Raw genomic sequence first — 21,424 nt, 5'->3', positions numbered from 1 at the left:
CCACTGTGCTAGATTTAGAAGCGATGAGTAGGAAGATCTTTCAGCTAGGTAGCAGTGAATGTTTGTGGTAGCTGGAAGATAATATTCTGGAAAGAAAGAACTAAGTGGCAAGGGAGATGTTATATAAGACAAGCACCCCTTGTAACTGCACCAGTCCTCAAGGGAAGCATAGTGCTCAAACTCATTCTAAATGGAAATTAAGGTACTTGAAGTCAATTAGTAAAAATACCCTTGTCTTTTAACCTTTTTTCCCCCTCCCTTCCCTGCTTCAGCTACTTTTCCCAGCAGAACATCAAGGAACCCCCATCAAGTAAGGAGTTTTCCACCACTGTAGATGTTTTCCTGTAAAAAATCCATAAAAATCTATGCAGCTATAATATTGTCACTGCCAGTATATCAGCAGCTGTTTGTAGATTAATTTATCAAAAGTGTTTATTTGAGAAACTATTGCTATAAAATCACTTCAAGGTAGTACTGTTGTCGCTTTCATTTTTGAAAAGTACTTGGCAGCAGAGATGATCCAGCAATAGAAACCAAAGCTAGGAAGTTCAACATGAAGTTGAAACAATACAATAGAAATTTACTAATACACTTGGTTAAATCTGTAGAGATTTTGTAGCTCACTTTTCATCCCAGTACGTTTAATAAAGCTTACTGAATAAGAGACATAGAAAGGGTAGTTAAGGAAAAGTATCAATTATATTTCAATCTAGTTTATAGTAATTAAACTTGAAGAATGGTCAAAGTTTACACACTACAAATGAAATTAACTATTTGATTTGCCATATACTTTAGAATTTCCTTGCAACAGATATCACCATCTCTATTTGCTAGTACAGACCATATACAGCCTGTACACCAGGGCCAAAAGTGGTTTAAAGACCAGAACATTCATTCTAACTCACTTCAGAATTAAAAAAAAAAAAACAGGAATACTCTTGCTGATGATAACTAGGTCATTACACTGGGACTAAAAATAAATTAAAAATTCAAGATTGTCAGTTTCTCTTCTGCAAGCATTTTTTTTTTTTCCACTGACTTTCTTATAGTATGGAAAAAGTAGAAAACAAGATGTCATTTCTCTGAAGCAGGTCACATATGACCTTAGCTAAGTTTATTGCCCATAACATAGAAGTCAGAAAACCTTTGACGTTAGCAGAATTTTTATTATCATCAGTAAATAGTATTTCTATCAAAAATTTAAATTCATCAAAAAATTTATAATCTCATGGGTATGTAGCCCCTTAAAGTAAACTATTGTGGATAGCAGATAATTTATGTACATTTCTAAATCCATGTACTCTTAGTGTAGGTTGTAAAGCTATAGACATCATACCAGAATTCCTATGACAATGAAAATCCAAAAGCTAAGTTTATCCACATTTACTGAAAAGAAATAATGGAAGAAGTTGTGGAATACTGCAAGACAAAAAAAAAAACAAAAAAAACCCAAGAGTAACATTTCAGACCTCTGAATGTACAACATCCCATGAGCAGCAGACAATAGCAACAACCAAACTCTGATGCTATAGCTAGAACTAAGATCTCATCAAAAAACACTGCTTTTTCATCCATATCACAGGACAAAGTGAAAACTAGCAGTATAAAGTCTTTTGGACTTTTTTTTCATAAAAAAATAAAAATAAATATTTTGATGAAAAATAAAAACAAATGTATATCCTGCAGAAATAAGTATTCTTTATATGTTTTTGACAAGTTATTTAAAAAAATAAAATCTTACTCCAATAAGAGTTTATCTTGTTTAGATATCCGTTTAAAATTTGAGTTACCATGTACTATTTGCATCTTCAAATTCCTTCACATTTAGCGGGTTATAAATAATAATGTTTATCTTGGAAATACATATTCTCATAGTGCACATGTTGCACTGCATTACATTTGCTATTATTTATTATCAGGTGCTTGTATGAAAATTTGAACTTTTGAACTGATGAACTACAATGAAAAATGGTGTAAACAGATTCTACTACCAATCCAAGAAAAAAAAATCAAGTGAAAACTTGATATATAAACAATGACAACAGTATGGATAGATGATGGACATAAGGATATTTGTTGGTTAGACAGGAAACATCATCATGGATTTCTGTTAAGGACCAGCAGTGGTTCAACACTGTACAAAACAAAAAGAATAGAAAAATATGGTTCAGGCTACAGGATGGCTTGGGGATTTCTTTTTTGAAATAATGCAACAGCCATAGTAAATTTGATGTACTAGCAATGATAAGCCTGGGAGAAACTAATTTCAGGAGGAAGTTTTTTTCCACACAGAGGGTGGTGACACACGAACAGGTTGCTCAAGGAGGCTGTGGATGCCCCATCCCTGGAGACATTCAAGGCCAGGCTGGATGTGTCTCTGGGCAGCCTGGTCTGGCGGTTGACAACCCACACATAGCAGAGGGGTTAAAAATACATGACCATTGTGGTCACTTCAACCCAGATCATTCTATGATTCTATGATTGTTTTAATGAATAATTTGAATTAAGACAGAGTACTAATTCGTATATAAAACATGATAGACTTCCATAAACATGATACAGTTGATCTTGAATGGTATTCTGATGCCAGTCAATGTCTGAAAGCAATGAGAGGTCAACATAACTAGGCCTCCAAAATCATCCCTAAAAAAAACATTAAGAAGCGTGTATTTATGAACTTGTTTACAAGTCACAGATAGTTGCAGACCAGTATCTCAAAAGCATCTCTTACAGATGCCACAAAGTCACAACACTCAACAGTAAAAGATAGGCACACGCTACTTGTCTCATTAAGTGCTTGTCAGGACTCTTCTGAAATAGTAGATAAATTAAACCTTGACTAACTTACATATTTTGAATATAAAGACCTGTGAACTCTCATCACCAGTTAAATTATAAGCAAAAGAACAAAAGGTGGGAGAAATGAACATTAACAAGCACTGTATTACTAAGAAGATGATTTCTAGAACATGCCAAAGGAAATCCTTTCTTCCAACCTTACAAAGAAACTGACCAACAGCCCACTGAAATACATGGAAAGACTCTTCTTGAACTATTTTTCACCTGCCATTTATATTTACACAATTAATGTAGCTATGTTGCAAATTTATTTTATGTTGTTCCAACATATCTCACCCAGTAAGGCAGTTTTATGAACCTGCATACCCCCAACTAATGCACCATTTTCATTTTTTTCCCTATTTCAAAATGAATTCGTTTCATCATCTCTTCATTGTTAAGCAAAGAAACGCCCACTAGTTGCAAATGAATCTTATAGCAAATCACTTTCACAAAAGGAAATAATATTGTATGTTATCTGTAAATCTAGGTTATGAATTTAAAAAAATCAATAGAATAGCCTATCAAAAGAATTTGTAGTGCCTCCCTTCTTGGAGATTCTCAAAAGCCACCTGGATATGGTCCTAGGCAACTCTTTCCGGGTGTCTCTGCTTGAGCACTGGGGTTTGAGCAGATGGCCTCCAGATTCCATGATTTTTCTAACGAAGTTGCTCAGAGATGGCAAGTTCTCTACACACTGAAGGATTTGAAAATCCATTGTTCTTTCTTAAGTACTCTGAGATTTATGTAGATCATGCAAGAGTCACTAGGGATCAAGGCCCTCAACAGCTGGGCTCTGTACCTTTATTCAGTTGTTGAGATGTGTATTTTGTAGGCATTGTGGGAAAACTCAGTGGTTCTAAGTAGTTTTTATCAAGTAGTTCATGCTATTTCCAACCATTGTAAAAGTCTTAACTTCCTTCTTTCAGACTTTCTGCTTCATCGCTCAATGACATATTGTATCATTCTTTGAGAAACACATGCTGTGCTGAGCAAAGGCTGTTTAATGATTTATTATAGACATAAAGCATCTTAGACCAATGGTAATATCTGATGAACACGTGAGAAGTGGTAGTGTGGAAGAAGCTGCAAAGGCTGTTTTTTTTTTTTCTAAAGGGCATAAGACTTCAAAAGCATTATGGTATCTAGAGCCATATTGTCATGATTCCACATAATTCTAAAGTTTAAACTGGGAGAAGTACAGCACAGAAGGGTTTGTGACAGTTGTGGTCTCTGCAAACTGGGAGCATAGAGAACTGGCCACAAAAACTGCAAGTCATCAAAAAAAAAAGCAGAGGAAGCCATGATAACAACTTATTCTTTGCTTTCAAAACAAGGCTAAAGAATGAGAAAGAAGATAAACCTGCTCCATCCTTACTATATGACAGAATAAGCCTCATAAATGCAGTCATTTCCACAGATGTATTAGGTACATCTCTTTGGTGCTGAGATTTCTTCCTCAAGGGACTGCAGCTGTTCACTGCCTCTTGTGAAAGAGTATTACTAGAAAAGTCCAGTGCATATCATAAGAGTATTGGCAAGGCAGAAATCACAGTATGAAAGCATATAACAAATAAATGACATCTAAGGAAGCTAACAGACACTGAAACACTGCTGTGTTAAAAGTAGACATGATGAAGAATTATATGAAACCGTATTCCTTAGAAATTTGAGAGACATTTTTATAGAAAAAAGATGCCATCCGTAAATTTACAATTACTTACACTAGTAGTAAAATCACATTGGTACCAAGAACATGAGAAGCCTTAGTGCTTGGGTTAAGTCCTGTTTTATTTTCATGAATTACAATTTGTACAAACAGCAAGCACACAGATGCATGAAGTTGCATCTGAGAGAATCTGTTAGGATGAATCTTAATGGTGATTTCCATGGGAATGCACAGTGCCAGTGCCCTAATTCCACAAAGTCTGACTATGCATGCTCAAAATCAAATACAAGATTTCCACAGTGGAATAATATTATCTATGTGCCTACACTTAGATGTATACTTTAGGGCTTTGTTGAATATAGGCCTAGATAATTCAGCTTGCTGAAGATGCTTTTTTTGTTTCAGCAGATGACTAATAAGAATTTTATCTTTATCTTACTAAGAAGTATCCAGAACTTATCTACATACTGGATACACTCAGATGCATCTATTTTTTCCCCTTATCTTAAGTACGATAGGAACACAAAATACTGTCCTGTTAATATATATATATTGTAAATTAATTTCTTCTTACTACCATAAATCATTAATTGAAATAGAAGACATTTGAATAGCAAAACATGTTAAAATTATAAACAAAAGATACCAGGAATCGATATTTTAAATTAAAAATAATGAAATATTGATCTCTTGAGAATCACATCAAGATTTATTCAATCAAAGGGCATGTATTAATGAAAGCAAAACTACCTAACATAAATCGCTGACCAGTCACATATAACAATGACCTACATAAACAATTTGGTAATTATTACAGGGAATGTCATTAAAATGAAAATCTGCAAAAACAGTGCATCTGAAATATCTCACCAAGTCTGCTTGTCTACTGCCTCTTAGCAATCCTTGTTAACGTGCTTAATTTGCATATTAAAATGATATATGTATATCCACAAACAATTTACTTACTACCTTAGCAATTCCTGTATTAGCCAAATAGAAAAAAGGAAAATCATCACAGACAATGTATAGGGATAGGTTCATTTCACTGTGCATGTGATTAACACCTGTAGGCTAGATTCTCCACTGACTGATATCGTTTCTCTAGTTTCAAAAGTAGTGTGTTGATCTCAGCCAACTGAGAAACTAGCCTTGTTTTTGTAGGTATTTTTTTTTCTTACCAGATGGTGGCAACTTCGAAATATAATTGAGATTTCTTAGATAAATTAACGTATTACAACATGATGTCTTTAATCTAAACTGTAAAATCTGACATTGAAATAATTATTCAGACTTATAGTCAACTCACTCATTTTGGACATTGTAATGGACAAACTATGAGCCTTAGCTATTTGTAAAATTTCCTATATTGAAGTGTTTTCTACAGTCTTCACTGTCACTGCTTTGTGCTTAACCAACTGAAGTAATAGTGCCTAAGCATTGTATTATGGCTGCATTTTCCACACAAAACACGAATTCTTGGATAAAGAAAAGCTCAAAACTATTCTCAGCAGAGAGAGAGAGGAACTAATAACTCAAGGAACATGACATTTTTATTAAGCACCGTGGTCTAAATTTCTTTAGAAACTAGCTTTAATAATTTGGTTGTGCATTGCTCTGAAGGGATTAATATTATTTACTTATAAGCATGGCTTAGAGCAGAACTGCTAACACATCCTGCACACTTTCACCAGCTCTGTGTCGGATTTAGCTGCATATAATTCAGAAGAATCATCACAGAGTGATTTCCCAACTATCTATGTGCCTCCAAGCACACACAAGGGAAACTCTACTGACCACTAAAAATGGCCTTTCATATTACAGCACACCTTTTGAGATGCTTCCCTAAACTAATTCAGAAAAGCTGATGAGGATTTCCCTCTGTCCAGGAAAATTTAGCAAATTCTATATTTTCACGTACAAGATGATCAAACTGGGACTACATTTCTTAGTAATCACTGATGTCCATATGGCATCCACTTTTTATTCTTCAAGCTTTGTTGAATATTTGATAGCATCCCTGACTGCTTATTGCTGATAGACAGAAAATCAGACTTTTAGGAAAACAGCATAATTGTCAGACTTCTGAAGAGTGCAATAAGATAAAAACAACATACTTGAATGTAAGTGTTCCTAATGGGTCATTGATAAGACCAATCTTGTTTAAATTATAATAATTTCAGAATTCCTTATAGAAATAATTCATCTTAAAGATACATCATCAGCTTCAAACTTTTACAGGATCTTGTAACTTGCTGAATTAATATCTACAGCTATAACAGTAGAAGGGATCTTTCTCCCTGTTTTGCACTTTGTTTACTTCTGTGCACAATTAACAGGATTCACGTTTGCTGGAGTTCAACAGGTTTGAGTACATATAGGATTAGCTTCTTTAAGGCTTATGATGAGTGAGTGATCTTCCATTACCATATTGTGAGGTTAAGCAGGAGCTTTATGTTTAAGTGACAAAGTATTTCTTATCTCACTGAATGTGATTGGTACTTTATAATACTTCAGCATAAAATTTGAACGCACTTATGCTAGAACAAGGAAAAAAGATTTGTAGCAGTACAAGACTTAAGTACTCCCCTCTACAGAAGAGGATAGATCTTCAGTGAAGATTTGTACTTGATCAACAAGGTAACTAACTATATGGAAGGAAGCATAAAGAGAACATAAGCTTGCAATAAGGCTACACAGAAGTGTACATGCAGATTATGACAGGGCAATACCAAGCAATTCCCTATATAAAAAGGAGGAGTAGAAAGTCCTCTTGAATAAATAACTATCTCAGGGATTAGGAGAAGGAAGTTGTTGATCTCAGCCAAGAATGAGGAAATCAGCTGTGACTGATTAGCAAACAATTGCCTCATTTATATGAACTAAATGTACTGCAGGGAGTCACTCTGGTGATTAACTAGTTTGAGGCTGCCGAACATTGAAAGGTCTTCCTTGACATCTGATAAGCTAGATAAATAGATGATTTTGTGGATTCTTCCATGTTAGATAACTAGCGATGAAAGATCTCAGACCAAAAAGTAATGGCCAGTGACAGCTGCTTCTTCACTGTATTTACAATGTAGCTGCACCCAGAACATTCTCTGTCAGAGTTACCCCCAGCACTGTAGGAGGTACTTTGCTAGTAAAGGACACAGATGCTACCTGAGCAAATTAGTAACAGTGTTTCACAAAGTTAGAAATAAATAAATCAGTACACAGTTAATAGCACTCATAATACCAAATAACTTGTTAATGTGCAACATACAGAAAATAGGAACGAGTACAGGGAAACAACAATCTAGACTTCCAGATTTAGTACAGTCATTAACGTAGCTAGTTCTATTTCATCAATGAAGTATTTTGGGATGAACATAGAAGGTGGAAGTACTTGTGCTGGCTCGAGCCATCGTGAACACTTAACATAACCAAAAGGGTGAGATCCTATTTTCTCCTTCCCTCTCATTCCCAGCCACAGGTCTCTCACCACTAATGCTTCGCACTGAGGACCACTTCAGATCCACACGCATGCCCACACAAAAACACAGTGAGCTGATTCAGCTCACAAATCTGACAGAAGGATGTTTAGTTTTTCTGGATCAGCAAGGAAAACTTCCTCCTTTCAGTAATGATGTACTGCTAAAATACTAATCTGGATTGAACCATATCATTTCATCCTAAAAGTGTACTTTCAGGAGATACTAGCTTCATTGAAGTGATCTGGGATAAAAATAAACCTCCAAAAGAGCAAACGCTTAAGCCAGATTATTTCAGCAATACAGTTTACAATATATCCTAAAATATATGACATTGGCAGACTGGAAACAAGCCATTAAGGGAACAATAGAGAGTTTCTTAACCTGACTTTCTTGAGAAAGCCAACATCTGGCAAAACTACACCTTTCGCATCCATCCTCTGCATTTTCAGATGGTAGATGATTCATTTTCTTCATGGTGGCATGCTTTGGCCCACATTAACTATTTTTTCCACTTTATTCATGATCCTTCTCTTTCCAGTATCTCCTGAACTGTGATAGAGTTTTCACAGAAAGGATAAGCCAACGTAACACCACTACGCTACTCAACGCTTCCCTCATCCAGTCCATGGGCAAGTAGTTCCACACTCCTTCACCTGAGTTTGGGGAGCTGAAGCGTTTCTCCAACCAAACCACAACAAAACTGTGAATAGTTTTCTGGATTAGTTTTTCTAGTGTAGTGAGTAGAACTGGTTTGTGGTAGAATCAGACAAACACAGCAGACAGCACTGGGGAGGTAACAGGAATGTGTGGCCAGGACAAGATAGGAACTGAATTGACCATTTCAACAGCAGCAAGCCACCTGACCAGTTCAACCTCAAAACAAGAAAAACAAAACCACACCCTGAGTGAGGATAATAACTAACAGCTTGCTTACTGTTGGCTGTGGCACTCTGCTCAACAAACGAATTTAGTTCAAAGAAAATCTTACCACCTCCTATATTTTCTGGGTTGAAAGGGTATAAGCTAAGTAGCACAGTTCTCAGTAAGAGAAACCCACCTCTTTAGTAACAAAAGCAGTATGACTGCAAGAGGAGTAGTAGTAGTAGTGAGGAATATAATCTGCATTTTTCTTAATATTTATAGTAGCAAGTGAGTTGGTATGGCTAAAAAAAACTTGTTCGTGTTTTTTTTTAAGATCAATACAGGACTTGAACAGAGAAAGGAGATTTCTTTCCCTACCACTCTGTTCCCTCACTGAACTGCTGATTTTTAACTGCCATCTTCAGCACACAGACCTCCTCTTGCATTGAATGTGTGGTGGCTCACTTCTCTTCTGGTCCTTTACTAGGAAAAAGCAGCAACATTGCTGGCAAAAGGGAAAGGAGAGAGAACATAAAAGCAAGACAACCACAAGGATAACAGTCCCAACCCTCTGAGAAGGCCAAAGGAAGAAGGAAAGAGAAAAGCTAATGTAACATGGTCAGAGATACAGTTATGGCCAGAGCAGCACTGTGCAAGATACAGTGCCACACATACAACCCTATTACTGCAAGAACAGTCCCTAGTGAACATACTACATACATTTAGGATTACACAATACCATACATCACTATATGCCATAACCATCCCCTGTTTAGAGCAAGGACCCTTCAGTTGTTTTTTGAAATTGGAAAAAGGTATCCATTATTGGCTGGATTTGGTCTGATGGGCAAACAGGAGGATAGTTGTCACAGGCAATAAAACACAGCTACTTCCATCTTAACACCTGCAGCTTTACTTCTATTAAAAATGACCACTCAAAGCATAAAGAAGCAGCCTATTCAAATTGTGCCTTGGAGATACTTCTCTAAATACAGAAGAATTTCACACAAACAGAATCCAAGACTTTTCTTAATTAAAAAGATCAAGTAAATCTCACTCTCCATAAATTTTACTTCAGATCACCTGACATCAATTAAGCTACAAGTATAACTGGCAGACTTCTGCGATTTATCAACAGGCCATGTGAGACCATAGCAAGAGACAGAGTCAGCAGTGTGCAGGAATGCCTGTGAGTAGAAAGGGAATTGGTCAAACATGTATTTTTCAGACCTCTTAAAATATTTTACTTTACATATTGTGCACTTCCACAAAATACATGAAAGGCAAACGCAGCCACAAAGGGAAGTTATTATTTTAAGGGCACAGTTTCCTTGGATATATCTGAAGATAAGTAGATGTCAAGCACTTCAGAAAGAATACTGGAGAGCTCGGAGGGCGCTAGGAATTCAGCGATGCGTGGAGTACTGCCACCTTCCGGTCCTTTTAAACAGTTTCATCATTTTTTGAAGCCTCTCTAGCATATAATGTTTCTTTCTCTGTAAAACCCTACTGTCTTAAATTATTTCTCACTTCTTTTAACTGAGAGGTATGGAGAAATATCTGGAAATTTCTTTAATATCCTTTGTTGTACTTCTTCACTAGGTCATTTTCTTGGCTTGCAAGCAAGTTTGTTTTTGTTCTTTAAAAACGCTGAAAGTATTTTGTGTTTGATTAATGTGAAGTAAAATATTAGAGTTTTATTCAGACTTACAACAAGGGCGCTATACATGGCAGCAATCTCTAAATATTGCTATTCTGAGCAGTTATTAAATATGTCCTTTAAAATATGTTGCATATAATCATAACCAATATTCCTGTTACAGAACACAAGACTAGAAACCAATATCACAGGAAAATGACATTTAGTATGATGCAGAAGTCCAACATCCAATCATTCCAGCAGATACTTAATGTGGAGAATTTTCTTCTATTCTGAAAGTAGACTAATCTCACATTCCTCTAAAGTCAACAAGAGTTCTGAACAGAAAAACATAGGCTGAAATTTTTCAGATTTTACTTGCTGCTTTCCTGCATAAGCCACTGAATTTCACATAACTTCTTGTTCTATACACAAACATATGTAAGGCTTATACACAAATCGTTCTAGGGAGGAGAGAAAAAAAATCCAATTCCTACGTCCTTTTCCTCAGACTGAAGGAAACACAAACTGAAGTAGACTAGATAATACTTGGCATTGTCAGGCAACAGGAGAGTACAACAGCATATTTACTTATTGAGAGCAACCCTGCAGCAAAAGATTTAGGGGGTCCTGGTGGATGAAAAGCTGGACAGACATGAGCCAGTGGCATGCACTTGCATCCTAGAAGGCCAACAGTATCCTGGGCTGCAACAAAAGAGAGGTGGCCAGCAGGGAGAGGGAACAGATCGCCCCCTTCTATTCTGCCCTCCTGTGGCCTCCTCTGGAGTACTGCATCCAAGCATGGGGTCCCCAATACAGAAAGGATGCAGAACTGTTGGAGTGGGTCTAGAGAAGAGTCACAAAGATTATTAAAGGGCTGGAGAATCTCTCCAATGAGGAAAGGTTGAGAGAGCTGGGCTTATTTAGCTTAAAGACGCAAAGGGTCTGAGGAGACCTCACTACAGCTTTGCAGTACCTGAAGGGAGCTTACAAGCAGGAGGGAGATCAACTTTTTACATAGTCTGATAGTGATAGGGCAAGGGGGAATGGCTTTAAACTAAAAGAGAGGGGAGATTCAGGTTAGATATTAGGCAGAATTTTTTTATTCAAAAGGTGGTGAGGCACCGACACAAGTTGCCCACAGAGTCTGTGGGTGCCCCATCGCTGGAGGAGCTCAAGGCCAGGTTGGATGGGATCCAGGGAAGCCTGATCTAGTGGTTACAACCCTGCCCACAGCAGGAGGCTGGAGCTCAATGATCTTTAAGTTCCCCTCCAACCTAAGCCCTTCTATAATTCTATGGTATCATTTTAAATTATTCAGTACTCAAAAGTCACCGTTCTTCATCACAGGCATTATAACATCTCTGGGAAAGAAGCCTGGGATATTAAGACATGCAAGAAGATGATTTGGGTTCTTTCGATCTCTCTTCCTTCTCCTTCATTTTTTATAATATTACATCCCTCTAGGGAAAAAGAGACTGCTCAGGTGAGGATCCTAAAGGGTACAGGATATTTTTTCTAGTTTAGTAGCAAATACTTTTGCAAAATTGCTCTCTCTTCACAGAGGTTAAGAGGTCAGGGATTACTATGACTATTGCATTAGACACATTTTCAAAGCTATGCTTGCATTGGAAACACAAATCGTGTTATTGTTACAGGATTATTGCAAATAACTTTCCAAATGCTGCTTTCAAAATGGAGCCAAGAAATATTATTTGTGTGTACTTGCTGGAATTAATGTAGGCTGTGATTATTGGCCAGTCTTACAATAGCACTGTTGAATACACATCTATTAATGTACTCTCTACAGACACTCATTCAAACCTGTCCTGTCCAACAACCAAAGAAATTCAGACATTTATAAACATAGAGAAACAGCAAGATGTTGGTTTCAACTTACCTCTTCCTTTGCCACTGATTAATACAACCCATCTTGGTTTTGTTAACACTTCTTCCGATTGTCTCTTAGAACTAAAGCAAGAAGAAAAAAAGAAAAAAAAGAGTCAACAAAAAACTTTACCATAGTATTATCTTGATTTTGCTTAGTTTCACCAGAAGCTTTAAACCTGTGCTGCAGTGGTAGAATCAACTAGATTTCATGGTGCTTGCACTACAATTCCCCAGTTCATGCAGCCCAACCGTACTTTTCCTGCTCTGAACTAAAACAGGTTTAAAATCTTTAGAATCTTCTTGACTAGTTTTCGCCTGAGCCAATGATACAATTTTTCTTCTGTTACTGTGTGGCATCCGTTACAATCAGACTGTTAATTTCTAACTGTAAAATCTTAAAATTCCCTCCACTTATTTACTAACTCTTAACCCTGAATGGGGCTCCTAACCACTGTTTTAACAATTAAAATGTTTAACAATGATATTAACAAGAAGTAGCGGAAAAGTATGTTTCATAAGGGAAAACACACATAGTTTCTGTGCCATGATTACACTGAGATACGACACACACACATTGCCCATCCAGAATCACCAAATCAGAAGCATTTCCAGATATGTCTTGGCTCAGCTGAAAAAGCTAGAAAGCCTGAAATCCGGATAGCACATTAGCAGACATTTTCAGAATTTTGGTTTTAGCATTAAATGCTTCATTTTACATTTGGCCTATGACAATCTCCTATATGCGCCCTGATTTGATTTTTATTCCTGGCAATTACAACTCTCTTTTTTTGCTGTTCATGCAAAAATTGGCAATAGATGGCATCTAGTTGCCATCTGTTTCCTATGTACCAGTAAGGAAAAAGGGCCTCTTCAGGAGAGTCATTCAGTCACTTGTGCTGAATTCCTGGTCTAAGTTGCCCTCTGGGTGGTAGGAAAGTTTTTCTTGAAATAATCATGAGCAATTCTAGGAATTCTCCTAATACAGGCACTTGCCTCCAAGTGCTTTGAATTAGTGCAAAAAGCACACATACCTGCAAAATAATGCCTGCCTTGCATGAGTAACCCAGCATCATCCTGTTGTGTTATCTGTTGGTTTGGTTTTTTTTAAATATATAATCAAGTCAATTACAGTAAAAGTCTTCTCTAACATTGTCATGTTCATATCCTACACAGAGAAGGCACATAGTTGATGTAGAACACCACTTACTCCACAATTCCACTTCTTCATGAAGAAATTTATCACTGGCCTTTGCTTTATCCCCCTTCTTTGTCAAAAAATTTTTAAGATGTAAATATAATCCAGCCAGAAAGAACAGAGATTATTTCATCATTAAGTAATGATAATTCCTCTTACGCTGTTGCATTATGAATATAGGCACCAGTCACAAGTCTTACAGCCAATTGTGTAAAGTTTTTTGGAGTGATTAAACATCAAATAGTCTCAAAGAGCCCACTTACAAAATTTACACTTGAAATGCTTATATCAATGTGGGAAGCCTTACTATTTTCATGCAGCTGATCTATAAACCTTCCCAATCCTTAACAGTATTAGCTAAAGTACTATATCATTCATCGGATAGGGATAGCAACTACTTAATTTAAAATGAGTCCAGGTAGCTGAAAGGAGGTGGAAAAAATATTTTCCAGTATAAACTGAGCCAGAAATAACATCACCTAAAGGAAACAGAATTGTAGGGAAGTAAGAAAAAAGGGAAGATGCTTATATAATGATAAGTGTAAAGAACATTCAGAGCTTCTGCACAAGTAATATTTTCACTAAGTCTTATCTGCAATTCAAGACTACAGACACAAACATACATGTAAAAAAACATGCAGCCCCCTCCTAGTATGCAATTTAAAACACAAATAACAAATACTTGAATATTAATCTAATAGTTACAGGCTACTTACTATGAAAGTTCACTACTACATGATAGGAGGAACAATATTATTTTGCTGTAGTGTAGTAATACATTTGGGCTGACAACGCATAGAAAAAAGTATGAACTAGAATCATATGCTTTACTTAGTAGGAAGTAGAAAATCCTAAGGGTTTTAATTCTTAAGGATGAGGCAATAATTTTGTTTCTACTCTTGCAAGATAAACACACGTAAATTCCTGCACACAGTATGAAAAAACTCTGCATAGGAACATTCACATGACAAGATTGTCAGCATATCCATGAACCTAAAAAAAACAACAGCCTTAGTAAGCATATGGATAAAAGAAGTTTTAAGGATAAAAGAAGTTTTATAATGAAGTAGAGAATAAGAGTCTGTTGTAAGTAGATGCCACAGATCCTGGAATAAAATTAAGGACCTTAAATTAAGAAAACACTTCAAAATAATATTGAACATAAAAGTACCTCTCAGAGTTGTTTCAGTCTAACGTTACAATTTTTAAGGTTTCACTTCATATTTATATAATGCTGTAACACAAGGGAAAATATAGCAATGATAGCGGAACAGAATAGCAAAATCCCAGGCTGCAGCAAGTGAGGATATATTCAAATGCAGCAGCCATAAACACAAAAGCAAAGGGAAAAAAAAACAAACAATAACCTACACACCCTTAGAAGGCCTCCAATAGGAAGGGATCTCCACTAAAATTCTCTTACCTCTACTGTCAACCCTTAAATGAGGTCTGGGAAGGGGTGGATCCTGGCTCCAGCCCCTCTGCTCACTCAGGTATATTGCATGCACCTGAGCTGCCCTGGGTTAGCCCTGCCTTCCACCTGGTGCTCAATCACTGCTTCAGGCTGTGACTTAGCAGTTCCACTGCTAAGTTTGCAAATCATTTTTACCTTAAAAAAAAAAAAGAAAGAAAAGAAAAGAAAAAAAAAAAAAGGAAAGAGAAACCTCACTATACATTTTTAAAGTAAGTAAAACCCCCAGAGATTAAGTAGGTATTCTGACATTGCTGTTTCTATTTTAGCTCTAGTGCGTAACTGTATGGGAACTGCTGAGTCATGGCCTGAACCTCTGATTAATCACCTGAGGTGAGCAATGAGGCAGTCCTGGGAGCACAGGTGAAAGCAATTCACCTGTGCTGCAGGAAGGGGTGGAGCCTGGCTCCACCTCTCCTAGACCCATTTAAGAGCTGACTACCAGTGCGGAAGCATCTCTCTCTCTTTGGAAGATCCACTCTACTGGAGTTTCCTGAGCAAGCCCACGACATGTGTAAGCCTCTTATTTTTTCTCTTTGTCTCACTGTGCCTAGCTCTCTTGCTTATTTCATTATTATAACATCTTAATATTATTAAATTATATAATGTTCCTTTATATATTTTTCATTGGTTATACACTAACTCTTGCTACTACTTACTGATGCTTACTGATGTGCACAAACACATTACAGCTGTCTACCTGTATAAACACCATAACCAATAAATGAATCCTTTAGGATGGGATGTCAGTGTGTTTTGCAGCTAAAGCATGCATTTGTATAGCTTGGCCTAACAAAGAACTCTTTCAAATGTGTGACAGCAATTGTAAAATAAGATTTCTGGAAGGGAATGGACTCAGACATATTAGAACAGCTTTGTTCTCAGCACAGTAGAACTACTCTTTCCATGGAGTCACTATGGTATATACTACTGCAATGTACAGAAGAGCCTGTGTAGGGTAAGCAAGGGCTACCTGCACATCATCAGTCTTGGCTTTGAGAACCACTTATGTGGTAAGTTGGAAGGAGTGAAGAGGAAAACATATCTCTAAAGAGCAAAGACAGAAAAAAAGTGGTCTTCAGCCTAAGTAAAGTCCAGAAGAATATTTTCTCTTTGTTTAAACCAGTTCCTTTGCCCCTTTTCAAAATGCTCAGACAGACATAAAAAATTTAGGTTTTAGTTTAAACTCAGTCTACAAGCAAGAAGAAAGTGCTTTTTGTCATGTTTACATGGGGATCAGAGCTACACCGACTACAAGCAGGCATTAACCATGGATTAGCCTTTGTAATGATTCTAAAAACAATATTAATCATTACATTTCTTTTTTTTTTCTTCTACAATCATTGTTAGGCATAAATTTTTATCGTTGCTATCTTTCATCATTATTCTGTATTTGTGATAACCTTTGAAAATTTCAACCAAGACAAACAAAACCTTTTATTTAGCTCCTGTAGGCCCAAGTTTCAGAGTGTTGTTGGTAAGGATGCAAAAACAGGCAATTTTTCCTCATGAAATCAGAGGGAGCCTATAATTTCATTATGGACTCAGAAAAAGACACAGGAGCTTTTTCTGTTACTTCCAACTTATATTAATTAATGCCTTACTACACAAATATCCCATGTGTTGAAAAGATTAGTAAAGAAGAATCAGTCCAATTGCCTGCTGATAAAACTATACATTTATAAACTTACATATTTATTTTTAAAAAGATTGTCAGGCAAAATAATGTAGTCAGACTCTAACTAGTATTCATCACTAAAATAATTGGTACATTGACTTTCAGACCAACAGACATGTTAGTTTAAAAAAAAAACCACACTGCATACCCCATTATGTATCTGTAAACAATGCCATGGAACTTTTATGAGACATTTTCTAGCCTGGGGAGCTATAAATGCTCAAATACTGCTTTATTTACAGTGAAAATGCAGCCCTCTTTATGTAAAGGTATAGCAGCAGATAAGAAAGCACAACAGAATGTGAAGAGGAATACTCTCCAATTAAAAGTGAAGAGTATTGTTAGACGGATTCAGTTAGAATTAGGTGGAGATAGGAAGACTCAAGCATCATCTAACAGACAAAACTTTCCATTTTGGTGAGAGTGTGCACACTTAAGCTTTCTGTTCCTTGTTGTGTCACCCCTTACAGTGTACAGACCAGCAAAAGCAAAATATCAAGCAAAAAAGCTACACTAATTAAAAATAAAGATCACTTTTCTAGATAAATTTTAACAATATATACTAATTGTTCTAAGTTAGTATTCCATATCTCTTCAGATATTTCAGTAATCAGAAAGAAAGAACAGAACCAATTTTTGCATTAGAAGACTTCTATATGGTGGGAGCATACTTTTCACACCTCTTCTACATCATCCAGAACAGATCTATTGGAGTTCAGTATGCGTCAACAGCTTTTAAGACAGCGGGTGTCTTCTATCAATTGTTCAGATTCACTTCAGCTCAGAGTGTGGCAATAAGGCCAAAAGAAGGTTAGAATTTATTACAGAAAAAAGATTGCTGTTGAGGGACCATTCTGGCATTGAGCCCTGGAGAGCAGAAAGCAGCCCCCCACAACTGCTGGTGCACACAATCTCCATTGTTCTCTCAGGTTTCACAGCTGCAAAGGTTGTTTCCTCTTCCAGAAAGCAGCTCTCCTCTCTGCAAAGCTGCACAGCAGCTCCATGACAGGAAGGATGTTTTTCATTTCTTTGGGGGGGGTGGGGACTGACCTTTTTCACTCTTCATTGCTTACATCACCCAACCCAATTAATTTAATATTCCATGACCTGAGCAGCTCAGTGGATCTTGGGTAGCTGGGGTTTGATAATGCATTTCCTCTGTGTGTGCTAGTCTTGACAAAAATCATGTGAGAGATGTCTTTTAAGTTCTTTAATCTTTTTATATTTATTAAAAAAAAAGCGACTTTTACCTTATACATAATGGTTAGAAGGTAGGCCAAGAATATATGAATGAAATATGTTAAAGCCTGTTTAACTGATTAACTGTGTTCCTCAGAGACACTCTTGCCTAAATGTGCTATTTACTCCAAACAGTTCTTATCTAAGAGAATCCTTTAGATAGCAGTTTTTTTTTTCATGGAGGGACTTTAGGCTAGACATCCTTCCCAAATCTGTTAGCAACGCAATCCCTGTCTGCACTGGTATTTCCCCCAAACTGCTCTGCAGGAATCTCCTGCGGTTCCCAAGTGACGTAGGTCTGAAAGGCAGGATATTTGTGACAGAAGGAAACTGTCTTCTGAGCTAATCTCTAGAGTTTAAAAAGGGATGTCATAAACCATGCCAAATGGGACCTGTAGACTTAGTTTCCCAACACCCTGCTATGGCATAGTGCCATCTCGTGGGCACCAGCGGTTTCTAGCAGAAAGTAGAGGAGGTAAAGGGGTGGAAATGAAATGAGAACAGGTTGCTTCAGACAAGAAGTGAAACCCTGTTTCATCTGCTATGTTCCTGACGTAGTAGAATATTAAAAACAACTTACCTGTTTAATTAATTACCACCTCACATTATTATCCTTGGATGCTTTCCTGTTCTTTTCAGACAACATATGTTAAATCTGGATATGACCACTCCAGAAGTCTCAAACATAAAAAATAGTTAAAAATTTGGATCCAAATAAGATGCCTGACTATGCATAACTCTAACAAAAAGAGTAAAAAAAAAAAATAATTTTTTAAAAATCTAATGTTAATGGAATGTCTTGATTTACTCACAAATCATCTCTGTGAGTGAGGTACTAGAAAAGAAGAACAAGAAAAAATATTTACTTGACAAATCTGGTGGTCTGAGAAAGGCAATATGCCATTTTTTTCCTTATGAAGTGATTTCACAGAATGGTTTCATATTATTTCCATATAATCCTATTCTGCTCCAACAGGAAGTAAAACAATGTTGATCTATAATGATTTGGAATCAGAATTGCAGTGGAAAGCTAATCTGTTGTGCTTCTGAATGCTTTGGCTATGCATAAGCATTATTTTATCAGTCCAGTATGATTAGTTATCATACATTCCCAAATAAAGGCATCACTAAACAGCAACTACTGAAGTCTGAATCTAATTTTTTGCAATAAAGTAGTAACAAAAATATTATCCAGATTACCAACTACTCTGTTTTCCAAGATAGATCACAATCTCCAAGTCTGCTTTGGTTACAATATTTTTGGACATGACTGGAAACTCTTTTGCTAAAGGAAAAGTATCTGCCTATATTAGATTAGGATTTGGCAGCAAACTCTGAAATATTATAGTCTGTTGTATCATATGGCACTAGGGTTTAAGACTTTTCACATTCCTTTAGTTACACATGCTAGCAGCACAAATTCTCACATCCGAAGGAAAAATAGTTCATTTATAGTTTCTGTCTGAAGCTGAATGAGCACAACGAATTCTGGCATTTTATTTTAAGGGGAAAAAAAACCTCAGTTTTTACAGTAGAAAAAATAACTTGGCCTACTTCCATCAGTGATTTATGTACTGCAATAAAACTCAACTTCTTGAGATAGGGTGCCCACATTCCCCATAAAATGCAAGAAATTTAAGTATTCAAACCAGCAAATTTAATGGACTGCCTCCTAGACAGCACTAAATGATGTCAAAACAAAAAACAAACAGAAAAAAAGATTTAATTTTTGCTACCTTTTGCGCTTAGGGGTTTATCCTCATTTAAAGTTCTCAGCTACCAACTCTCTTCCTTCTAGTGCTGGTGTCTCCATCTCATCAGCTCCTTCTAGTGAAAAACAAAATCCACAACATTCCCCAATTTGCAATCCTTAGAAACTACAGATTTCAAGTGTTTACTTTTCTAGGGAAAGATGCATATTGGAATTCCTCCTTTGAATAAATGATTGATTTTCTTCCAGGCAAATAATTGAAAATATTTTATGAAGATCTGTATTTACTAAATATCATCCTATCATGTAAATAATGAAATAATTCACACAGATAAATTTCTTTACTGCACTCTACAATGCAATTTACTGTGCATTCTCTGAAATGCATGTAATCCCACAAACATTAATATAATTATTTTTTAAAGCAATCTGGTGGGGGGAAAAAAAGCTCCAGTGGAGTAAAAAAGAAAAATAATAAGAGAGATGAGCCAAAGTGTTTGAAGGAATCTGTTATCCAGTTCTTGCATATTTAGGCAGAGTCCAGTGATGGGATTGTAGTTTATCTCCAATGCCATGTGTAACCATCAATGTTAAGCACCATATGGAAGTAAAGCCACATATTTAATCCTATTTTTTAATAACTCTGAAAAGGAATATCAAAGCTGTGTTTTGCAGGCTTTTTTTTTCCTTTTCTCTTTCCTCTTCTTATTTTTTTTTTAAACAGTAACATATCTGGGATAAAACTGATTTATTTTTCTATACTGTGAGTTATTACTCTAGATTTCCAAAGGGAATGAACAGGTTCGACATTGCTCTAAGAACCCACCTGCATTTAGAATACGAAATTTTATAGAGCTATGAGATATTGTCCAGAGTACAAATGGAAAAATTAAGAGTTATGTCCCATCTGAGGCTGAAATTAATATATTTGAACCTTCTTTTTCACTTCTGCACACATGGAATATGTTTAATATAATTCTCAGTGCCTTTAGACTTCTTTAAAGCATAACTGAGAGAAATTTACTGTCAGAAGAAGGAACTATGTATTCACACAGGAACAATTACTTTTAGTCTTATTTCACATTTTAGACTGAAACCTAAAAAACATTTTCATTGCCACCACAGAGAATCTGGCAATGAAGAAAACACCTCTAACTTGCAGTCACATAACCTCTACCTGATTTTTAACATTACTTTACCTGTTATTATAACAACACCATAAGAAGAGCTGTAGGAAGACCAATTTTAAATTACACCAGAAAAATAAGTTTCTATTAATTCTCTATGCTTCACGTACTAAAGCATGTTAGAAGAAGTTTGATCAGCTATCCAAGTTCAGAAAAAGACGTGGATCTCTGGTACAATAGACTGTTTTCTCAAGCCAAATTTGGTACTAGGCACCAGTATACAAAATAATGGCTCAGTTGTGCTCCCATGACATGACTTTTGTCAAGCAAATTCTCCTGTGACCTGAGACATTGGCTAGAATCTTTTAGGTTCCAGCATAACCAAGACACATGGCCACTCCTACACATATCCATATGGAATTAGGAATTACAACCAAGTCACAGTGTATCTGAATTTTGTCAAGGCAGCCTATTTTATGGATAGTGTTAGAAAATAATCTGTAGTTTTACAGAGCATTACAAAAGATGGTGAAGGCTGATAGCACAGAATAATCACATCTTCTTAAGGTAAGTTGTCCTTATCTGACTTTTCAAATGTGAGATCAGAAGATATAAAGGAATTTTAATAGATAT

General features: G+C 36.3%; 1 protein-coding gene across 7 annotated transcripts in view; it reads right to left on the bottom strand.

Moving 5' to 3' along the window:
* JADE1 (jade family PHD finger 1) overlaps positions 1 to 21,424 on the bottom strand; it is a 149,904-nt gene that overhangs the window by 102,527 nt on the left and 25,953 nt on the right. For 3 of the 7 annotated variants that reach the window (XM_090138738.1, XM_090138737.1, XM_090138743.1), the window contains one exon: positions 12,381 to 12,451. The gene's annotated coding sequence lies outside the window, so the exon portion shown is untranslated. Of the gene's footprint in view, positions 1 to 12,380; positions 12,452 to 13,577; positions 13,655 to 14,940; positions 14,971 to 19,689; positions 19,781 to 21,424 lie in introns of those variants that run through there. The other 4 variants (XM_090138740.1, XM_031607487.2, XM_090138739.1 and 1 more) reach the window with 3 other exon arrangements.

The sequence above is a fragment of the Phasianus colchicus genome, chromosome 4, assembly GCF_987193195.1.
Source record: "Phasianus colchicus chromosome 4, bPhaCol1.hap1.1, whole genome shotgun sequence".
Classification (NCBI taxonomy): Eukaryota; Metazoa; Chordata; class Aves; order Galliformes; family Phasianidae; genus Phasianus; species Phasianus colchicus.
Note: the sequence above shows the minus strand (reverse complement) of the source record. Positions and strands in the feature narration are given on the sequence as shown.